Source organism: Chrysochloris asiatica, unplaced genomic scaffold (genome assembly GCF_000296735.1).
Source record: "Chrysochloris asiatica unplaced genomic scaffold, ChrAsi1.0 scaffold00015, whole genome shotgun sequence".
NCBI classification, from domain to species: domain Eukaryota; kingdom Metazoa; phylum Chordata; class Mammalia; order Afrosoricida; family Chrysochloridae; genus Chrysochloris; species Chrysochloris asiatica.
Genome location: NW_006408533.1, coordinates 32,348,290 through 32,359,700, shown reverse-complemented (window position 1 = coordinate 32,359,700; position 11,411 = coordinate 32,348,290).

Sequence of the window (11,411 nt, the reverse complement as noted above, 5' to 3'; positions counted from 1 at the left end):
AGGGGGCAGGCATGGTTGGTTGATGATGCATGGAGGGGATTGTAACCATGGCAATGAAACGATATACGATAGATAGGATGAATGTAAAACTAATGTTCTCTCATGTAAAAAATCACATAATTCACAATAAAGCACTAAAAAAATAATAATAATAAAGAAGAAGAAAGAAAAAGGAAAGAAAGCATACATTCGAATGCTTAGTGCTAAATATTTAAAACGAGATTCTACTCCTTGAAACACAGAATTTAGTCTCACATACGTGTTATCACTCACTATGAGTCGGAAGCGAATGGACGGCACTTATAACAGCATGTGTTAGTTAAAAATAACAACAACATGTGTTAATTAAAGATGTAAAATTTGACAGATCTGCAACTTCTTTTTACCCATGCCATTCACATTAGCATAAAATCCCACAGTCAAACCCACTGCTCTCCAGTGGATTCCAACTCATAGCAACTTATAGGACAGAGTAGAACTGCTCCTTAGGGTTTCCAAGATTGTACATCATCACAGAAACAGATTACCACAACTTTTATTCAATCGCTGACCCTGTGGTTAGCAAGCCAACACTTAACCCAACGGCACCACTAGGGGTCCTCAAGTCTGCACTGTTGTTGTTAAGTGCCAATGAGTTGATTCCAACTCACAGTGACCCTGTCTAGGGTTCTCGAGGAGTGGCTGGTGGGTTTGAATCCCCAACTTTTCAGTTAGCAGTACAGTGTTCACCTTAGAGTGCCACACCAGGACTCCCAAATCAGCACAGAAAACTTAAAAACTAAGAACCAGCCATCAACAAATGGTCAATTTAGACTGAAAGAGACAATGTGCTCCAATGCTCAATTCATTTCTGTCTACCAAAACAACAGGCCCAGGAGTGAATATCTAACCTGAGTGTCTTATCTGTCGCTGTTTCAATAATCTGGCTGTTTTCTTCTTCCTTCATTTCCTTTGTGGGCTATTGTGCCACAAAAATGTCTCCATTATCAGATTCAAAATTGAATCCTATGATACTGTAGCCCGAGGAAAAGGAAGCATTGAATATCATTCCCAGTTTTAGACCTAGAAGATATTTAGGAGATGTTACTGTATATACACCACATGCAACATTAGTGCTTTTAATTTCTTTTTTACGGGTGCAATGGAGATTAACTTGCATTAGCTTGTTTCAATTTCTGTAATAAGATCCAGAGTTTGCATTAAGCTTCCCATCTCAAAAACAAACAGTTAAAAAGGACATGTCTCCTCTTTCAGATGTTTTTATTATCGTTCTATTTTTGTAGTCCTGCAGCTAATATTCATTTAAAAGCTTGAATGTATCTACCCGCAGGTTCTAATTTGTTTATCTATTTATTTGTTTGTTTGTTTTCTGATTACCTCCTCTTTCCTCCAGGAAACGTCCTAAATCGTAAATGCTGCATGCTGCACAACAAAGTATTAGAGCTATCCAATCCAGGAAAGATATTTATTGTTACTTCACATAGAGTTAGAGCTGTCCACTAATCTCAGGAACACAGTGTTCCTTGAAGAGAAAGATTTCTTTTTAATCATGAGGATAAAGTGGCTGCACAATTTGAGATTTCAGAGAACAACTAGAAAGTCTCTTGAAATCCAGAGGACTTTCCAGACCAGGACTATGTTATTAAACACTGGCCTAGCTTATGAACTAAGACATTTATGTTGTTTTCACAAACTCCACCCCACATAGACCACTTTCTAACCCCCAAAGGGAGAGCAGAACAGCACAGTCCAGGGATCAGAATACCATCACCCAAAAGCAGGGCAGCTTCAGCATCATTACAGTTGAGATCCCAAGGGCATGGATGCCTGACGTGATGCAAAGTGAAGTTTTCAGTATCACTGATGAACTACAGAACAGATTTAAGTTGACTCCAGAAAGCCCTTAACAATAGATTTCTAGTTTATGGGGACTAGAACAGCAGGTGAAATTGTCAAGAAGCAATCATGCAAATCCAGAAGGTGAGATGTTCTGCAGGAAAATTTGCATGGCTCTGGAAGAAGTCAGTGCAATTTAAAAATAGAAAAAAGTGAAAGATGGGAGTAGGGAAAGTTGCACTCCATTCAAAGAAACTTAAAAGATAAAACAACCAGATGCAACGCATGGTCCTAGATTAGATCTTAGGAGCCCTGGTGGCACTGTAGGATCAGCACTGACTGATAATTGCAAGATTGGCAGCTCAAACCCACCAGCTGCTCCTCAGGAGGAAGATGAGGCTTTCTGCTCCCGTAAAGATGTGCAGCCATCAAGTGCTTCAGGACAAACCCCCTTCCAGGACTGAACCTCAAATGGAACACATGAGTAGGCATGAATCTTGCAGGTAACTGCGTTGCTCTACTTGTGAGTGGAAGTGCGGGAAAGGCAGTAATGAAGACCTGGGCTGAGTTAGACCATGTTCTGTAGACTCGAATCGACCTTGAGATGAAAGAGTGAAGAAGAAGGGCTGGCAAGTCTGAAGTCTGGGGAGACTTGGGAACTCCTGAACCTAAGGACACTGACCTAGCCACTGGGGGCTAGAGCTGAGAATGAAGCTCCCAGCTGATATGAAGTACAGGGACATGCACAAGAATGCCCAACCTTGCAGATAGTACCCATTTGACCTAGCTTGTATGGCTGATGATCAGAACTCAATTCGACCAAAGGAAGATAAACAAGTTTGATACAGGAAACAAATATAAATTGCTACAATTTGATGAACTTGATCTTTGCTTATGGATATAGTTGCTCAAAATACCAACCAAGAGGGAATTAGTCTTCACATCAAGAATTAAGACTATCCCCTCAGTACACATGGTTGATAGGGACAGGCAACTTAGACCTTGACTCCTAAAATAGGGGGGCTATGAAGGCGTGAAGTGGCTGGCTTACAAGTTTTCAAGAGGGAGTTTAGTTTCAGAGTGTGGGGGTGGGAGGTAGAATCCCCACTGAATAGTTTTCCTGTTGTCTAGTTGGGTCTAGTGAAAAGAGATGGGGATAGGATTCTTTTGATTCAATAGTGAGTAACTGTTATCATGACTAATTGTAATTGTCACAACTGTAAAGTTAGAAATTGTATAACAAAAAGGGGGAGTAGTTAATCTTACATTCCAGGAACACCGGACCCTAGGACCATCAAGAAAAAAGAGCATGAGCAGAATGTGGGACACTAACCAGAGAAGCAGCAACACCAGAGATGGAGGCAGAGGTGATGACATGGAGAGACAGAGTAGATGAGGACTCTAGACTCATGGAAAGAGAAAGACTGTGTGCTGGTGGCCAGGAGGCTGGCCTTTTTGTTGTTTAAACAATTACATATTCCTCTGTTTTCTTGTGTGTGTACATCAAAAAAAAAAAAAAGAGCGAGAGGGAATAGAGGCAAATACTGTTGAATGGTGATGCATGGAGGGGATTGTAATCATTGCAATGAAACAAAATACGATTGATTGAGTGCAAAACTGATGTTCTCCCATGTAAACTATCACTCAATCAATTCACAAAAAGAGCCTTAAAAAAGAAAAAATTGCACAGCCTTGGAAACTCTATGCATCAATCAGATGGGTTACCATGAGTCAGAATTGAGACATTGACAGTAGGTATGGAAGATCAGATCTTAGTTGGAGAGCTAGTAGATTAGAATACAGTATATACCAAAGATTTCATTTTGCTAAAAATATATGTTATGTATGCATATATACAAATGAAATCATTTGCTATCTACTGTATTCTAATCTATATTATTATTCTAATCTAATCTAACTATTCTAACCTAATCTATATTTATGCATATAGAAAAAGGATTTTAACATTAAATTGTTACCAATGGCAGTCTTGGAATTGTGGGAAAGTAGAGTTTTTCTTTTCTTATTTTTACATTTCTGTATACACTACAAGCACAAGATTGTTAATATTCTCTTCAAGCCTGATTTATATAGATATGCAAGTAATCGTGTAATATGAGAACGACCATTTATACTACTGAGAATAATGGGGGCGGGGGGACTGCCAGGAACCTAATTAATTCTAAGAGTCGGAATATCTTCAGAACCTAGAATTATGGGAAACATATACATTATTCAACAAATAATGCTGATACAACTGAACAATTGAGGGAAACACAATTTATACCAATATAATTACTCAAGAGATTAAAAAATTAAATGTAAAAAGCAAAGTAGGAATTTGATGTCCAGCATGACACCATGAGGAAATTCACTGACTGACACCTCAGTGAAACTGGTGAAAACTTTAAATAAACTGTTTATTACAAAACAAGCTTTATATCCTCTGGAAATGATCCTAAGGGCAAACAGCACATGAAGAAACATCTACTTAAAAAAATACACAAAAACTAAGCAAGAAAAAAAAAAAAAACTAAGCAAGAAAAGTGAGAGTCTGTGGCATTTGAACCCACATCACTCTCTCCCCCTACCTCCCAGCTCTGCAAGGTGAAAAAACCTGAGTTACAAATATTATCAGATACATGAGTTACCAAGACTTTCTCTCATTCTATGTGTTGTCTTTTCTTTCTTGATTTTAACCAAAGGGCTCAGAAGCGATGTGTTTTGTTTTGTTTTGTTTTCTCTTTTTTGATGGTGTCCTTTGCAGCACAAGTTTTTAATTTTGATGAAGCCCAGTTACTGGTACTGCACTATAAGATAAGCACTAAACTGTGAACCACAAGGTCGGTGGTTCAGCAGTTCAAACTCACCAGCTGCTCCCCGGAAATCCTATACAGGGTCATTATGAGTCAGAATTAACTTGACGGCACTTAAAAAGAAGAAGTTATCTATTAATTATTTTGTTGCTTTGTTCTTGGTTCTATAACATTCAAATGTGTATTCAATAAACACCTAGTTTGCGCCAGAAAAAAAAAAAAGCTAGTATTAGAGATACCATTAACAATCCTGTTGTTGTTGTTGATGTTGTTGAGTGCCATCAAGTTGGTTCAGAAGAACCAGATGGTACTCAGCTATCAGATGGAAATCAGTGGTACCCACTAATTAGATGGAATCACAGTATGAGGCCCTCAACAGAGTGGGAGAAAAATGTCGAACAAAATACAATATCACAAAAAAGACTAGACTTATTAATCTAATAGACACTGGCAGAACCTCCCAGAATGTGGCCCTTAAATACCCTTCAAACCTGGAACTGAACCCATCTAAGAGGATCACCTTTCAACCAAATAATAGGTGGATCACCAAAATGAACAAAAACACCATGAGAGGCATACTCCTCCGAACTACCAAGCATGCATTACCAAAAGGGAAGCATTTATCCAAAAACAAAGTTCAGAAGACAGGAAGGGGTGGGAAAGAAGGGCAAACAGAAACAGGAACCCAGGGATGAAGCGGAAGAGTGCCAATACATTGATTTAATTTCATATCATGAAACAAAATGTATATAAATTGTTGCATGAAAAACTAACGTGCTTTATAAATTTCGACCCAAACCAAATAAAACGTTCAGAACAAGCTTGCAGTCCAACGCATTAACCCACAATGCCATATCAAGTTTAGTCAACTTTTAATGCATATCCTTTCTGGGATTTCTACTAAGTGCTCTACTGTTTGACAAGATTTCTGCACTCGTGTTAGTTGGGACTCAGATACCTTCCCATGTTATGAGAGCAACAGTTGTTCAGCACATATACAGTTCCCTCACAGGGAGTCTTTGCTCAGTTTCATACATTTCCACTCTATGCATGTACAACTTAATATTCTCAAAAACTCAGATTTCTGAAGGTTTTCTCTACTATTCTTCCATTCCAGGGCTAACTACTGCAGCCTCTTCAAACACCAATCTCTGTCTCTTCAACTCAGCAAAGCTGCTGAGTTCGGTTTCAGTTCCGAGTCCTGTGCCAGGAATCCCAGTGTATCGGCCAGTGTCTGAATGCAGTTAGTCATACTTTTTCAGTCCTGTTCTCTAGTGACTTACAGCAGGAGGGTAACTGTGGTCTAATAACGTCACTATAGTTGGAAACAGAAGGCCACATCCATTCTGAAAATGTTTACAGGACGTATCTGGGTGATGAGAGTTACGCTTTTATGTATTTCAAAATAAAACCTAATAAATTATATTTTTGGCAAAATACAGATGGTAAGGATGTTCTTGACACATAACACCCAGTATGCAAATTCATTCCCATATATTCTCAGTGGTAAAATCAACACAAGTCTCCAAGAGTCCCCAGGTGGCATCAGCAAAGTGCTCCAGGTGGTCTGACCAGTCTCTTTCTTGGTCCAGGAACAGGAAGAACATGGTTCAACATCAATCACAGCATTTTCAAGGATGCCCACAAGGCTACAAGGGTGGTCAGTAGTGAAGTGGTTAATCTTCCTTGAGTAAGAGGGGAGCAGAGCACTTAAAACATAAGAGTTACTTAAAATTCAGCTTTGCTTTATGGAGATTTAAAGTTTGTTTAATTAGTATTTAGAATTGCACATTGTTTATAGCTATTGGTATTTCAATAGATGCTTAAGTGTTGGAACATTTAAAGTTTAATAAGCTTCAGTTCTTTGAAGAAAAACATTGATGTAATTAAATTTTCAATTACTCTGGGTTTTTCATTTGTTTGCTTGTTTTTTAGGAGCCTTAGCAATTAATAAAGCCTAAGACATTTAACAAAACTCATTTAAAAAAACAAATAGTTAACCACCTCATTAATTAGCTAACATATAACAGATATATTTAATATAAAAGTCTTATCTAGGCAAAGTAGCAACTTCTGAAAAGCGTAGCTAATGATATATTTTTCAAAATAAGAATAAGTTTTAGTTCAGGATGATTTTTGTATGTACACTTGAACATGTGGGTCAATTACATCTTTCCAATAGCCATTCTTGTGCATTGATACCAATTAGGATTTGTTTGTTTTTAATTGTGTGGTCAAGTTAAAAATACTGAAGCAATTGCTCCTAGGAGCTTCCATGGCCTTGGTGTATTTTTATTGCTGTTGTTAAGTGCTGTCGAGTTGGTTCTGTCTCATAGTGACCCTGTATAGGATTTCCAACGAGCAGCTGATGAGTTTAAACCACCGATCGTGTGGTTCAAACCATGTAATTTGGATTTCTACTCACTGCAATAGAAGGTGGGACACCTTATCCAATCACAGAAGGGGGCCAGGGAAGGCTTCCCAAGAATGATAAGTCTAGGTCGAAAGGACAGAAAAAGAGAAGTTCATAGAGGCCAAGAAGGTAAGTAGAAAAGCTGGAAACAGGCATCAGAAAAGCAGAAGAGGTATTTCCTGAGAAATGATCAACAATGCCAATGTGCCCATGAATGGCTCTGTCAGTAACCCAGCCCAATACAGCGTTTTATACATAATAGAGTACTAGTGTGGTGCTGTAGGATCAACACTGGACTGTGAATCATAAAGTTGGTGGTTCAAAGCGACCAGCTGCTCCTTGGAACCCTGTACAGAGTTGCTATGAGTCGGAACAGAAGGCACTCAACAGCAACAGGCACTAAAACACTGTTTCTTGTATGAGTTAATGAATAAATGCATATTTACCTCAGTGTTAATCAACTGCAAACCAGAATATGAATTCTAAAGTGCCATGCTCAGCCTCCAGTCTCTACCATATCCAAATAAATAAATCCACCATTGTTGTTGTTAAAATGTCATGGAGTCATTTTCAACTCATAGCGACCTCAGATAGGGATTCTGAGAAGGAGCTAGTGAGTTTGAACTGCCAACCTTGTGGTTTAAACCGACCTTGCGGTTCAGTGCTTCATCCCACAGTGCCATACCAGAACTATGTAACATAGTGGGTTACGAACCACAAGGTCAGCAGTTCAAATCTAACAGCTGTTCCACAAGAGAAAGATGAGAGTTTCTACTCCCAAAAAGATTTACAGTCTCGAAACCGGCTCAATGGCACTTCACAACAAAAAACCCTATACAGGGTCACTACTGCCTCCACAACACAACCATCACCATTATACTAAATTTGAATGTGTAAATATGCATATGTGAAATGTCTAACTTGAAATCAATAAATTATAAAGTTATCTTTTATCAATAAATCATAAGTTAGTTGGTTTTTATAGTCACTCTCTGAAACCATCCCTTTCACAGCAATCAGCATGATTATATGGCACAGAGTGTTGTTGTTGTTAAGTGCCTTCGAGTTGGCTCCAACCCATAGTGACCCTGTATAGGATTTTTGAGGAGTGGCTGGTGAGTTTGAACCGCTGACCTTGTGTATCAAACTGACTTTGCAGTCCAACTCATTAACACCAGGACTCCATTGATATATAGTAAGTACCTGTAAAATAAAGAAATCCTTTATATTATAGTGCTTTGAGGTCATATCAAGGTTTGGGAATTTTATCCCTAGTGTAATGGAAAACCATTAGAAAGATATCAGCCAGGAAGTGACACAATTCTAAAATGATTACTCTAATTGCTGGATGAAGAACAGACTTGTTATTAAGTGCCGTCAAGCTGGTTCCAACTCATAGTGACCCTGTCTGTATAGGGTTTCTGAGGAGAACTGGTAGATTTGAACCGGCAACCTTAGGGTTAATAGTCCAGTGTGCGTATCATACAGTGTCACACCAGGAATCCTGAAGAACAGACTCGAGAGAGGCTGTTTTTAACAGGATGACACTGTTGGAGTAGTTTAGGTGAGAGATGGATTAGAACGGTGGCTGTGGAGATACGGATTGTTAAAGATACATTTTAGAAGTAGAATCAGTAAGATTTGTTGGTGTCTTCCATAAATGTGTGAAGGTATGTGTCAGAGGGAGGGGTGTGTATCAAGGAGGAGGGACCAAGTGGAATAATGAGCTAAGAGCTTGAGAAATGGAGTGGAGAGTGGTTTCACAAGCCAAGATGGCGGGAAGCTGGGAAAGATACAGGATGTAAAGAGGAAGGTTAAAAGCTAATTATTCAACAGGTTAAGAAGCAGATAATTGAGATATTCCAGAAGATGTGTGAAGTAATCATTTGACGCACTGTTCTCTCTCTATCTGCGAGGATGCCACATAGGTCTGGCGCTCAACAAAGAAGGCTAGTCGAGTCAGTTTGGGGGAGTTGTTGCCATACAGATGGTATTGGAAGTCATGAAAGTTGATGTGACCATCTAGGGCAGTGGTTTTCAAACCAGTCGTGTGTGTTTACAATGCAAATTTCAAAAAAAAAAATGCCATCCCAGAGAATTTCTGATTCAATCAATCTTGGTAAGACCCAGGAATCTGCTTTATTAAAAAGCAGCTCAAAAGATTCTGATGCTGGTAGTTCAGGGCACACACTTTGAGATTTACTGATCAAAAGTACGAGCATAGAATAAGAAGAGAAGTGGACATGAGATTAAGTCTTGACAAACTCCAAAACCTAGATAGAGACCAGGTCGAAAGAAGCCTTGGCTAGGGTATATGTGGCATGATGTCAGAGACAGGAGAAAAAGTAGGAGAACGCATAGCACAGAAGTCAACTATGTGGAATATTCAGTGACGCCAAGTTAGATGAAGGCTAAAAAGCATCCTTTGGTGACCAGTGACCTAAGAAAGAATTGGTGGTGGGTAGAAACCCGAAAGGATTGAATGAGTTTAAAAGTAAACCAGAGGTGAGAAGTAGCAACAAAATCCTTTCCAAAAATTGAGAGGAAATAGGTTGGTAGATGGAGGGTGATGTGAGGCCTAACCAAAGGTCATCATTTTTTGTGTTATTACTTTTAGTAACACATTAAGTGGGAAGTATAGACAGAATGTTCCTTAGAAGCCAGGATGACTTCGTCACTCATACTTCAGACATAGTGTCAGGAAGGACCAGTACCTAGAGAAGGACATCATGCTTGGTAAAGTGGAGGGTCAGTGAAAAAGAGGAAGAGCCTTAACAAAATGGATTGGCACAGAGCAGCAGCAATCTGCTCAAGTGTTGCAAGGATTGTGAAGCTGATGCAGGACTGGGTAGTGTCTTGTTCTGTTGTACATAGGGTCGCTATGAGACAGTACTGACTCAATGGCATCTAACAACAACAAAAACGTAGGAGATACTAGAACTGCGCTTTATAAACGCGGCTGCACATTGTAATCAACCATTGAACTTTTAAACATACCAATGCACAGATCCTACCTCAAACCAGAAATCCCAATCTGATGGTAGAGCCCAGATGTCAGTGTTTGCTTATTATTATTATTTTAGTTTCATTTATCCTTGTTTTTGCTACTGTTGAATTTTTTTTCCCCTAAAGAACGGCTTTTGTTCCCCGAGTGCCTAGTGTATAGTATGTTCTCAATGCATGTTCGTTGTTGTAACTATTGCTGGCCAGTTAGGAGCTAACACAGGCAACAGGAAACTCTTGTATGTATGTATTGTAAAAGTAATCTTCGTGTGAAAAGGATTACAATCCAAATTTCTTCATTTCAAATGAGGGAATCAAAAGCTCGAAAGGGGAATTAAATGCCTAAAGTCTCTTGGCTTTGGGAATGACCGGAACTCAGTATTCTAATTTACATGTCAGGTCAGTACTTGCCTGCCTTTCAACAATCTCATTTTGACCACTCCCCAAATCCACTGACCATCGGCCTATCTAATATATCCCCCCGACTATTTCATTTCCTCAGTCATGTCGTTCCTTTCACAGACCCACTGTCACCTTCAAACCTACCTCTGCCCCACATCCATCCTTTTCCCGCTCCAGCCTCAATCCTAGCCTCTCGTTTTTAACAGTGGGGCCTAGGGTCCCCTCACTGCGCTTGCGCCACTTTGGCGGCTGGCTGTCGCCATAGCAACCAGAGACTCTAGCACAATCGACCTATATCAATAAGGGGAGAAGCGTTACTGGTAGAGTTCTTTTTCGTATATGTTTTTCTTACCGCTTCCCGCGCCTGGTGTGTTAATTTGAGGGTCTGGTAAGAAAGATCCATCGTACGCTTTGTTAAAGCCTGAGAGAGAAGACCAAGGAGCCAGTACGTCCGAGGAATGTGGCTCGGGGAAACCTGACTCTAACTAGCCCGCCCCTTTCAGGATAGGTCAGAGCCAAGACAAACCAGCCAATCAACGGCCACAAATGGATTCTTCATCATGCCAATCAATGTTGGGCAAAACACTGTGCTCTTGATGGTTTGCGTGACACTGGCCAATCAGAGGCAGAGAGTAAAGATTGGCAGGTCAGGGTGCCTGGTTTACAATTGTTTAGTTGTCTTCGTTTTGTGTCTCTGAAGGAGACCTGGTAGCTAATGGGTTAAGAGCTGGACTGCTAACCACAGCCTCGTAGGAGGAACAACACTAGTAATGTATGTTCACTATGTATGATAAAATGGTCAACCACTCAAAATCAAAGGGACAACGTGTACCTAGGGACACAAGTGTGAGAAGGGATGGGAAGGTGGGTGAAATAGAAACAGGAGTCACAGGATGACTGTTGTTGCATGTAAGAGATTACAATCATTGTGATCAAAGTGT